Source organism: Tachypleus tridentatus, unplaced genomic scaffold (assembly GCF_004210375.1).
Source record: "Tachypleus tridentatus isolate NWPU-2018 unplaced genomic scaffold, ASM421037v1 Hic_cluster_1, whole genome shotgun sequence".
Classification (NCBI taxonomy): Eukaryota; Metazoa; Arthropoda; class Merostomata; order Xiphosura; family Limulidae; genus Tachypleus; species Tachypleus tridentatus.
The window spans coordinates 29096207-29109050 of NW_027467777.1; positions in this window are offsets into that span (position 1 = coordinate 29096207).

The window sequence follows — 12844 nt, forward strand, 5'->3', positions numbered from 1 at the left end:
ATCGAATACCGGATTTCAGCATTCTAAGTCAGTGAATGTACAGCTGTCCTATTCAGGAAAACAAAGTCGGGATCATTCATAACATTCACAGAAAAATAGAAATTAATAAATTTCATAGATATCATGGATTATATATAATAATCAATGAAAGACGTCATATTTGTGTTTTATTAAGTCCCTTTGAAAAAAGGAAGTACTAATTTCTCAACTAAAAGATATGTACACGTTCGTTGAATAAAGTAATAATGTGTAGAAAGTTGCTGGATAAAGTAATAATGTGTAGAAGGTTGTTATATAAAGTATAAATGTGTAGAAAGGTGTACAATAAAGGAATGATCTTTAGAACGTCGTTGAATAAAGTAATAATACCTAGAAGATCGTTGATTGAAGGAAAAACTTGTAAAAGTTAGTGGAATAAATTTATGGTCTTTTGAAAGTCGTTAAATAAAATAATGATTATTAGAAAGTCCTTGAATGAAGTAATAATGTGTAAAAGGTCCGTGAATAAATTTATCGTCTTTATAAGGTCGTTGAATAAAGTAATAATGTGTAGAACGACATTAAATCAGTTAATAATGTGTAGAAAGTTTTTGAATAAAGTAATAATGTGTAGAAGGCTGTTAGATAAAGTTATGATCTTTAGAACGTCGTTGAGTAAAGTAATGATCGTTTGAAGGTCGTTGAACAAAGTAATAATGTATAGAAAGTTGCTGAATAAAGTAATAATGTGCAGAAGGTTGTTGAATAAAGTTATGATCTTTAGAAGGTCATCGAATAAAGTAAGGGTCTTCAGATATCGTTGAATAAAGTAATAATATGTATAATGTTTTGAAATAATGTAATCATTATAGAAGGGGTTTGAACAACGTACAAAGTGTGTTGAAGGTCGTTGAAAAAGTAATCGTCTTTGGACGGTCGTTGAAGAAAGTAATAGTGTGTAAAAGGTAGTTAAACAAAGTTATGGTCTTTAGAAGATCGTTGAATAAAGTAATGATCTTTACAGGGTCGTTGAATAAAGTAATAATGTGTAGAAAGTTGTTGAATAAAGTAATGATCTTTAGAAGGTTTTTGAATAAGGTAATAATGTGTAAAAGGTTGTTAAGTAAATACTAAATATGTAGAAACTTCTTGTATAAAGTAATAATGTGTAGAAGGTTAAACAAAGTTATATTGTGTATAAGGTCGATGAAAGAAGTTATGGTCTTTAGAAGGTCATGAATTAAAGTAGTAATGTACAGAAGGTCGTTGAAAAAATTAATGTTCTTTGAAGGTCGTTGCAAAAGTAATAATGTGCAGAAGGTTGTTAAATAAAGTAATAATTTGTAGAAGGTTGTTAAAAAAGTAATGATCTTTAGAAGGTCGTTGAATAAAGTAATCATCTTTAGAAGGTGGTTGAATAAAGTAATAGTGTGTATAAGGTTGTTAAATAAAGTTATGGTCTTTAGAAGGTCGTTGAATAAAGTAGTAATGTGTAGAAAGTTGCTGAATAAAGTAAAAATGTGAAAAAGGTTGTTGAATGAAGTTATAATTTTTAGAAGGTCGTTGAATAAAGTAATAATGTGTTGAAGGCCGTTGAAAAAAGTAATCATTTATAGAAAGTCGTTAAATAAAGTAATAATATGTAGAAAGTTGCTGAATAAAGTAATGATATTTAGAAAATCCTTGAATAAAGTAATCATCTTTGGAAGGTCGTTGAATAAAGTAATAGTGTGTAAAAGGTAGTTAAATAAAGTCATGGTCTTTAGAACGTCGTCAAATAAAGTAGTAATGTGTAGAAGATCGTAAATAAAAGTAATAATGTGTATAAGGTTGTTAAATTTAAGTTATCGTTTTTAGAAGGTTGTTGAAAAAAGTAAAAAAGAGTAGAAGGTCGTTGAAGGAAGTAATAATATGTGGAAAATTAAATAAATTAATAATATATAGAAGGTCGTTGAATAAGGTAGCAATGTGAAGAAGGTTAAATAAAGTAATATTATGTAGAAGTCGTTGAATAAAGTTATCGTCTTTAGAAGGTCGTTGAATGAAGTAATGATCTTTACAAGGTCGTTGAATAAAGTAATAATGTGTAGAAGTTCGTTAAATAAAGTAATAATGTGTAGAACGTTGTTGAATAAAGTAATAATGCGCAGAAGGTTGTTAAATAAAGTATAAATCTGAAGAAAGTTGTTGAATAAAGTAATAATCTTTAGAAGGTTGTTGAATAATGTAATAATGTGTAGAAGGTCGTTGGAAAAATTAATGACCTTTAGAATGTCGTTGAATAAAAATAATGACCTTTAGAATGTCGTTGAATAAAAATAATGACCTTTAGAAGGTCGTTGAATAAAAATAATCATGTTTTGAAGGTTGTTGAATAAAGTAGTGATCTTTAGAAAGTCGTTGATTAAAGTAAAAATGTGTAGAAGATCGTTGAATATACTAATAATGTGTAGAATGTCTTTGAATAAATTTGTGGTCTTTAGAAGGTCGTTGAATGAAGTAATGATCTTTACAAGGTCGTTGAATAAAGTAATAATGTGTAGAAGTTTGTTAAATAAAGTAATAATGTGTAGAACGTTGTTGAATAAAGTAATAATGCGCAGAAGGTTGTTAAATAAAGTATAAATCTGAAGAAAGTTGTTGAATAAAGTAATAATCTTTAGAAGGTTGTTGAATAATGTAATAATGTGTAGAAGGTCGTTGGAAAAAGTAATGACCTTTAGAATGTCGTTGAATAAAAATAATGACCTTTAGAAGGTCGTTGAATAAAAATAATCATGTTTTGAAGGTTGTTGAATAAAGTAGTGATCTTTAGAAAGTCGTTGATTAAAGTAAAAATGTGTAGAAGATCGTTGAATATACTAATAATGTGTAGAATGTCTTTGAATAAATTTGTGGTCTTTAGAAGGTCGTTGAATTAAGTAATGATCTTTAGATGGTCGTGGAATAAAGTAATGATGTGTAGAAGGTCGTTGAAAAAGTAATAGTGTGTTTTAGGTTGTTAAATAACGTTATGGTCTTTAGAAGATCGTTGAGTAAAGTAATGATCTTTACAACGTCGTTGAATAAAGTAATTATGTGTAGAAGGGTGTTGTATAAAGTAATAATGTGTAGAAAGTTGATGAATAAAGTAATAATTTTTAGAAGGTCGTTGAATAAACTAATCATCTTTAGAAGGTCGTTCAATGAAGTAATAATGTATTGAAAGTCGGTAAATAAAGTAATAATGTGTAGAAGGTTGTTAAATAAAATAATAATGTGTAAAAAGTTGTTAAAGAAAGTATAAATGTGTTGAAGTTTGTTAAATAAAATAATAATGTGTAGAAAATTGTTGAATAAAGTAATAATGTGTTGAAGGTTAAAAACAATATACTGTAGAATGTCGTTGAGTAATGTTATGGTCTTTAGAAGGTCGTTGAATAATGTAATAATGTGTAGAAGGTCGTTGGAAAAAGTAATGACCTTTAGAATGTCGTTGAATAAAAATAATGACCTTTAGAAGGTCGTTGAATAAAAATAATCATGTTTTGAAGGTTGTTGAATAAAGTAGTGATCTTTAGAAAGTCGTTGATTAAAGTAAAAATGTGTAGAAGATCGTTGAATATACTAATAATGTGTAGAATGTCTTTGAATAAATTTGTGGTCTTTAGAAGGTCGTTGAATTAAGTAATGATCTTTAGATGGTCGTGGAATAAAGTAATGATGTGTAGAAGGTCGTTGAAAAAGTAATAGTGTGTTTTAGGTTGTTAAATAACGTTATGGTCTTTAGAAGATCGTTGAGTAAAGTAATGATCTTTACAACGTCGTTGAATAAAGTAATTATGTGTAGAAGGGTGTTGTATAAAGTAATAATGTGTAGAAAGTTGATGAATAAAGTAATAATTTTTAGAAGGTCGTTGAATAAACTAATCATCTTTAGAAGGTCGTTCAATGAAGTAATAATGTATTGAAAGTCGGTAAATAAAGTAATAATGTGTAGAAGGTTGTTAAATAAAATAATAAAGTGTAAAAAGTTGTTAAAGAAAGTATAAATGTGTTGAAGTTTGTTAAATAAAATAATAATGTGTAGAAAATTGTTGAATAAAGTAATAATGTGTTGAAGGTTAAAAACAATATACTGTAGAATGTCGTTGAGTAATGTTATGGTCTTTAGAAGGTCGTTGAATAAAGTAATCATGTGTAGAAGGGTGTTGTATAAAGTAATAATGTGTAAAAGGTCGCTGAATAAAGTTTTTGTCTTTAGAAGGTCGTTGAATGAAGTAATGTTTTATAAAGGTCGTTGAATAGAGTAATAATGTAGTAGGTTGTTAAATAAAGTAAAGATCTTTAAAAGGTTTTTCAATAATGTAAAAAATGTACACGTCTTTGAATAAAGTAATAATTTGTAGAATGTTAAATAAAGTAATATTGTTTAGAAGTTCGTTCAATAATTTTATGGTCTTTTGAAGGTCTTTGATTGATCTAATGATCTTTAGAAGGTCGTTGAATAATGTAAGTATGTGTAGAGGGTCTTTAAAAAATGATATATTATGTGTAGAAGGTTGTTGAATAAAGTTATGATCTTTAGCACATCGTTGAATAAAGTTATGATCTTTAGCACATCGTTGAATAAAGTTATGATCTTTAGCACATCGTTGAATAAAGTTATGATCTTTAGCACATCGTTGAATAAAGTTATGATCTTTAGCACATCGTTGAATAAAGTAATGATCGTAGGAAGGTCGTTGAATAAAGTAATAATGTGTAGAAGGTCGTTAAATAAAGTAATAATGTGTGGAAAGTTGCTGAATAAAGTAATAAATTGTAGAAGGTCGTTGAATAAACTTTTGATCTTTAGAAGGTCGTTAAATAAGATAATAAACAATAAGGTTGTTAAATTTTTGTTATGGTCTTTAGAAAGTCGTTGAATAAAGTAATGAATGATATTTAGAAGGTCGTTCAATAAAGTAATAATGAGTAGAAGGTCGTTGATTAAAGTAATAACGTGTAGAAGGTAGTTGAATAGAATTATGGCCTTTTGAAAGTCGTTGAATAAAATAATGATCAATAGAAGGTCGTTGAATAAAGTTATTGTCTTTAGAATGTTGTTAAATGAAGTAATGATTTATCGACGGTCCTTGAATAAAGTAATAATTTGTAGGAGGTTGTTAAATAAAGCAAAGATCTTTTGAAGGTTGTTGAATAAAGGAGTAAAGTCTAGAAAGTCGTTGAATAAAGTGATGGTCTTTAGCAGGTCGTTGAATAAAGTGATGGTCTTTAGCAGGTCGTTGAATAAAGTAATAACGTGTAGAAGTCGATAAATAAAGTAATATTGTGTAGAAAGTTGCAGAACAAAGTAATATTGTGTAGAAAGTTGCAGAACAAAGTAATAAATTGTAGAAGGTCGTTGAATAACTTATTGTCTTTAGAAGGTCGGAGAATAAAGTAATTTTCTTTAGAAAGTCGTTGAATAAAGTAATAACGTGTAGAAAGTTGTAGAAAAAAGTTATAATGTGTAGAAGGTTGTTAAATAAAGTTATGATCTTAAGAACGTTGTTGAATAAAGCAGTGATCGTTGAAGGTCATTGAATAAAGTAATAATGTGTAGAAAGTCGTTTATTCGAGTAATAACGTGTTGAAGGTAGTTGTATAAAATTATGGTCTTTTGAAAGTAGTTGAATAAAGTAATGATCTTTAGATGGTCGATGAATAAAGTAATAATGTGTAGAATATCGTGAAATAAAGTAATAATGTGTATAAGGTTGTTAAATTTAAGTTATGGTCTTCAGAAAGGTCGTTGAATAAAGTTATAATGTCTAGAAGGTCGATAAGTAACTTAATAATGTGTAGAAAGTTTTTTGAATAAAGTAATAATATGTAAAACGTTTATAAATAAAGTAATGATCTTTAGAAGGTCGTTGAATAAAGTAGTATTGTGTAAAAGGCCCTTGAATAAAGTAATGATCTTTAGTAGGTCGCTGATTAAAGTAATATTGTGTAGAATGTCGTTGAATAAAGTTTTGGTCTTTAGAATGTCGTTAAATAATGTAATAATGTGTAGAAGGTCGTTGAATAAAGTAATAAGGTGTAGAAGGTTGTTAAATTAAATAATAATATGTAGAATGTCGTTGAATAAAGTAGTAATGTGTAGAATGTCATTGAATAAATTTATGGTCTTTAGAAGGCCGTGGATTAAATTACTAATGTGTAGAAGGTCGTTGAAAAAAGTAATAATCTTTAGAATGTCGTTAAATAATGTAATAATGTGTAGAAGGTCGTTGAATAAAGTAAAATGTGTAGAATGTCGTTGAATAAAGTAATAATCATTAGCAGGTCGTTGAATAAAATAATATTGTGTAGAAGGTCGTTGAATAAAGTAATAATGTGTGGAAGGTTAAAAAGCAATATAGTGTAGAATGTCGTTGAGTAATGTTGTGGTCTCTAGAAGGTCGTTGAATACAGTAATTATGTGTAGAAGGGTGTTGTTTTAAGTAATAATGTGTAGAAGGTTGTTGAATAAAGTAATAATGTGTAAAAGGTCGCTGAATAAAGTGTTTGTCTTTAGAAGGTCGTTGAATCATGTAATGTTTTATAGAAGGTCGTTGAATAGAGTAATAATGTAGAAAGTTCTTAAATAAAGTAAAGATCTTTCAAAGGTTTTCAATAATGTAGAAAGTGTACACGTCGTTGAATAAAGTAATAATGTGTAGAATATTAAATAAAGTAATATTGTATAGACGTTCGTTCAATAATGTTATGGTTTTTGAAGGTCGTTTATTGATGTAATGATCTTTAGAATGTCGTTGAATAATGTAATTATGTGTAAAGGGTCTTTAAAAATGTAATAATGTGTAGAAGGTCGTTGAAAAAGTTATGATTTTTAGAACATCGTTGAATAAAGTAATGATCGTTTGAAGGTCGTTGAATAAAGTAATGATCGTTTGAAGGTCGTTGAATAAAGTAATAATGTGTAGAAAGTTGCTGAATAAAGTAATAAATTGTAGAAGGTCGTTGAATAAGATAATAGGCTTTAGATGGTCGTTGAATAAAGTAATAATGTGTATAAGGTTTTATTTTAAGTTATGGTCCTTAGAAAGTCCTTGAATAAAGTAATGATCTTTAGAAGGTCGTCAATAAAGCAATAATGAGTACAAAGTCGTTGAAAAAGTAATGATCTTTAAAAGGTCGTTGATTAAAGTAATAACGTGTAGAAGGTAGTTGAATAAAATTATGGTCTTTTGAAAGTCTTTGAATAAAATAATGATCATTAGTAGGTCGTTGAATAAAGTTATTGTCTTTAGAATGTTGGTAAATTAAGTAATGATTTATAGACGGCCGTTGAATAAAGTAATAATGTGTAGAAGGTTGTTAAATAAAGCAAAGATCTTTTGAAAGTTGTTAAATAAAGTAGTAATGTCTAGAAAGTCGTTCAATAAAGTTATGGTCTTTAGAAGGTCGTTGAATAAAGTAATGGTCTCTAGTAGGTAGTTGAATAAACTAATAATCATTAGAAGGTCGTTCAATAAAGTTATAATGAGTAGAAAGTCGTTGAAAAAGTAATGATTTTTAGAAGGTCGTTTAATAAAGTTATGGTCTTTAGAAGGTCGTTGAATAAAGTAATCATGTGTAGAAGGGTGTTGTATATAGTAATAATGTGTAAAAGGTCGCTGAATAAAGTTTTTGTCTTTAGAAGGTCGTTGAATGAAGTAATGTTTTATAGAAGGTCGTTGAATAGAGTAATAATGTAGTAGGTTGTTAAATAAAGTAAAGATCTTTAAAAGGTTTTTCAATAATGTAGAAAATGTACACGTCTTTGAATAAAGTAATAATTTGTAGAATGTTAAATAAAGTAATATTGTTTAGAAGTTCGTTCAATAATTTTAAGGTCTTTTGAAGGTCGTTGATTGATCTAATGATCCTTAGATGGTCGTTGAATAATGTAATTATGTGTAGAGGGACTTTAAAAAATGATATATTATGTGTAGAAGGTTGTTGAATAAAGTTATGATCTTTAGCACATCGTTGAATAAAGTAATGATTGTAGGAAGGTCGTTGAATAAAGTAATAATTTGTAGAAGGTCGTTAAATAAAGTAATAATGTGTGGAAAGTTGCTGAATAAAGTAATAAATTGTAGAAGGTCGTTGAATAAACTTTTGATCTTTAGAAGGTCGTTAAATAAGATAATAAACAATAAAGTTGTTAAATTTTTCTTATGGTCTTTAGAAAGTCGTTGAATAAAGTAATGAATGATATTTAGAAGGTCGTTCAATAAAGTGATAATGAGTAGAAGGTCGTTGATTAAAGTAATAACGTGTAGAAGGTAGTTGAATAGAATTATGGTCTTTTGAAAGTCGTTGAATAAAATAATGATCAATAGAAGGTCGTTGAATAAAGTTATTGTCTTTAGAATGTTGTTAAATGAAGTAATGATTTATCGACGGTCCTTGAATAAAGTAATAATTTGTAGGAGGTTGTTAAATAAAGCAAAGATCTTTTGAAGGTTGTTGAATAAAGGAGTAAAGTCTAGAAAGTCGTTGAATAAAGTGATGGTCTTTAGCAGGTCGTTGAATAAAGTAATAACGTGAAGTCGTTAAATAAAGTAATATTGTGCAGAAAGTTGCAGAACAAAGTAATAAATTGTAGAAGGTCGTTGAATAAACTTATTGTCTTTAGAAGGTCGGAGAATAAAGTAATTTTTTTAGAAAGTCGTTGAATAAAGTAATAACGTGTAGAAAGTCGTTTATTCGAGTAATAACGTGTTGAAGGTAGTTGTATAAAATTATGGTCTTTTGAAAGTAGTTGAATAAAGTAATGATCTTTAGATGGTCGATGAATAAAGTAATAATGTGTAGAAGATCGTGAAATAAAGTAATAATGTGTATAAGGTTGTTAAATTTAAGTTATGGTCTTCAGAAAGGTCATTGAATAAAGTTATAATGTCTAGAAGGTCGATAAGTAACTTAATAATGTGTACAAAGTTTTTTGAATAAAGTAATAATGTGTAAAAGGTTTATAAATAAAGTAATGATCTTTAGAAGGTCGTTGAATAAAGTAGTATTGTGTAAAAGGTCCTTGAATAAAGTAATGATCTTTAGTAGGTCGTTGATTAAAGTAATATTGTGTAGAATGTCGTTGAATAAAGTTTTGGTCTTTAGAATGTCGTTAAATAATGTAATAATGCGTAGAAGGTCGTTGAATAAAGTAATAATGCGTAGAAGGTCGTTGAATAAAGTAATAATGTGCAGAAGGTTTCTAAATAAAGTAATGATCTTTAGAATGTCGTTGAATAAAGTAATTATGTGTAGAAGGTCCTGAATAAAGTAATGATCTTTAGAAGGTAGTTGAAAAAGTAATGATCTTTAGAATGTCGTTGAATAAAGTAATAATGTGTAGAATGTTGTTGAATAAAGTTATGGTCTTTAAAAGGTTGTTGCATAAAGGTATAACTGTAGAAAGTGGATGAATTAAAGTAATAATGTGTAGAAGGTTGTTAAATAAAGTAATAAAGTGTAAAAAGTTGTTAAATAAAGTATAAATGTGTTGAAAGTTGTTGAATAAAGTAATTATCTTTAGAAGGTTGTGGAATAAAGTAATAATGTGTGGAACAACGTTGATTAAATTAATGACGTGTAGAAGGTAGTTGAAAAAATTATAGTCTTTTGAAAGTCTTTGAATAAAATAATGATCATTAGAAGGTCGTTGAATAAAGTAATAATGTGCAGAAGGTTGTTAAATAAAGTAGAGATCTTTGGAAGGTTGTTGAATAAAGTAGTAATGTCTAGAATGTTGTTGAATAAAGTAATAGTATGCAGAAGGTTGTTAAATAAAGTAATAATGTGTTGAAGGTTGTTAAACAAAGTAATGATTTTTAGAAGGTAGTTGAATAAAGTAATAATGTGTAGAATGTCGTTGAATAAAGTAATAGTATGTAGAAGGTTGTTAAATAAAGTAATAATGTGTTGAAGGTTGTTAAACAAAGTAATGATCTTTAGAAGGTAGTTGAATAAAGTAATAATGTGTAGAATGTCGTTGAATAAAGTAATAATCATTAGTAGGTCGTTGAATAAAATAATATTGTGTAGAAGGTCGTTGAATAAAGTAATAATGTGTGGAAGGTTAAAAAGCAATATAGTGTAGAATGTCGTTGAGTAATGTTGTGGTCTCTAGAAGGTCGTTGAATAAAGTAATTATGTGTAGAAGGGTGTTGTTTTAAGTAATAATGTGTAGAAGGTTGTTGAATAAAGTAATAATGTGTAAAAGGTCGCTGAATAAAGTTTTTGTCTTTAGAAGGTCGTTGAATCATGTAATGTTTTATAGAAGGTCGTTGAATAGAGTAATAATGTAGAAAGTTCTTAAATAAAGTAAAGATCTTTCAAAGGTTTTTCAATAATGTAGAAAGTGTACACGTCGTTGAATAAAGTAATAATGTGTAGAATATTAAATAAAGTAATATTGTATAGACGTTCGTTCAATAATGTTATGGTCTTTTGAAGGTCGTTTATTGACGTAATGATCTTTAGAAGGTCGTTGAATAATGTAATTATGTGTAGAGGGTCTTTAAAAATGTAATAATGTGTAGAAGGTCGTTGAAAAAGTTATGATTTTTAGAACATCGTTGAATAAAGTAATGATCGTTTGAAGGTCGTTGAATAAAGTAATAATGTGTAGAAAGTTGCTGAATAAAGTAATAAATTGTAGAAGGTCGTTGAATAAGATAATAGGCTTTAGATGGTCGTTGAATAAAGTAATAATGTGTATAAGGTTGTTAATTTTAAGTTATGGTCTTTAGAAAGTCCTTGAATAAAGTAATGATCTTTAGAAGGTCGTCAATAAAGCAATAATGAGTAGAAAGTCATTGAAAAAGTAATGATCTTTAAAAGGTCGTTGATTAAAGTAATAACGTGTAGAAGGTAGTTGAATAAAATAATGATCATTAGTAGGTCGTTGAATAAAGTTATTGTCTTTAGAATGTTGGTAAATTAAGTAATGATTTATAGACGGCCGTTGAATAAAGTAATAATGTGTAGAAGGTTGTTAAATAAAGCAAAGATCTTTTGAAAGTTGTTAAATAAAGTAGTAATGTCTAGAAAGTCGTTCAATAAAGTTATGGTCTTTAGAAGATCGTTGAAAAAAGTAATGATCTTTAGAAGGTCGTTGAATAAAGTAATGGTCTCTAGTAGGTAGTTGAATAAACTAATAATCATTAGAAGGTCGTTCAATAAAGTTATGGTCTTTAGAAGGTCGTTGAATAAGGTTAAAATGTGTAGAAGGTTGTTGAATAAAGTAATAATGTGTAAAAGGTATTTGAATAAAGTAATAATGTGTAGAATGTCTTTGAATAAATTTATGGTCTTTAGAAGGTCGTTGAATAAAGTAATGATTTTTAGATGGTCGTGGAATAAAGTAGTAATATGTAGAAGGTTAAACAAAGTAATATTGTGTGGAAGGTCGTTGAATAATGTACTGGTCTTTAGAAGGTGGTTGAATAAAGTAATAATGTGTAGGAGGTTGTTAAATAAAGCAAAGATCTTTAGAAGGTCGTTGAATAAAGTAATAATGTATAGAATGTTGTTGAATAAAGTAATGATATGGAATTTGTTATTGTGAAGTGTAGGACGTCTTAATACAAGAAAAATATTTCACACCTAAGTAATTAGTTCATGTAAAAAAAAACAATAATTATAGAATACTCACCACACAGCGGCAGAATTATTAAAGTCTTCATTCTGTTATTGTTTGATGCATTTGTTAAAAAGTTATATATATACCGAACTTATCCTGGGTGGTTTTAGTCCTTAGGCCGGGTGTTGTATTTTTACTATTGTTAACTTGTGTTTTTGCTGAATGGTCACTGGAGATGTCAGAGTCATTCTCATGAAATTTATGACAATGTGATCACAACAAATAATGAAATTCATCATTGAACATTATACTAATTTTATAGACTGAAAAGACAGTGAAGTTTATATTTCGTAATTATTGTGAGTTACGTAATCCACAATAATAGATAGTGAAGTACGTAATCCAGAATAATAGATGGTGAATAACGCAATACAGAATAACAGATGGTGAAATACGTAATCCAGAATAGTAGATTTTGAAGTACATAATCCAGAATAGTAGATGGTGAAGTACGTAATCCAGAATAATAGATGGTGAATAACGCAATACAGAATAACAGATGGTGAAATACGTAATCCAGAATAGTAGATTTTGAAGTACATAATCCAGAATAGTAGATGGTGAAGTACATAATTCAGAATAATAGATGGTGAAATACGTAATCCAGAATAATAGATGGTGAAATACGTAATCCAGAATAATAGATGTTGAAATATGTAATCCAAAATAATAGATGTTGAAGTACATAATTCAGAATAATAGATGGTGAAATACGTAATCCAGAATAATAGATGGTGAAATACGTAATCCAGAATAGTAGATTGTAAAATACGTAATCCAGAATAATAGATGGTGAAATACGTAATCCAGAATAGTAGATGATGAAGTACGTAATTCAGAATAATAGATGGTGAAATACGTAATCCAGAATAATAGATGGTGAAATACGTAATCCAGAATAATAGATGGTGAAATACGTAATCCAGAATAGTAGATGATGAAGTACGTAATTCAGAATAATAGATGGTGAAATACGTAATCCAGAATAATAGATGGTGAAATACGTAATCCAGAATAATAGATGGTGAAATACGTAATCCAGAATAGTAGATGGTGAAGTACATAATTCAGAATAATAGATGGTGAAGTACGTAATTCAGAATAGTAGATGGAAAAGTACGTAATCCAATATGGCCGTGGAGAATACCAAAATATGGGAAAGTTTTTCTACAGTTTGTTATTTAGATTGCTACTTTTCTCAGT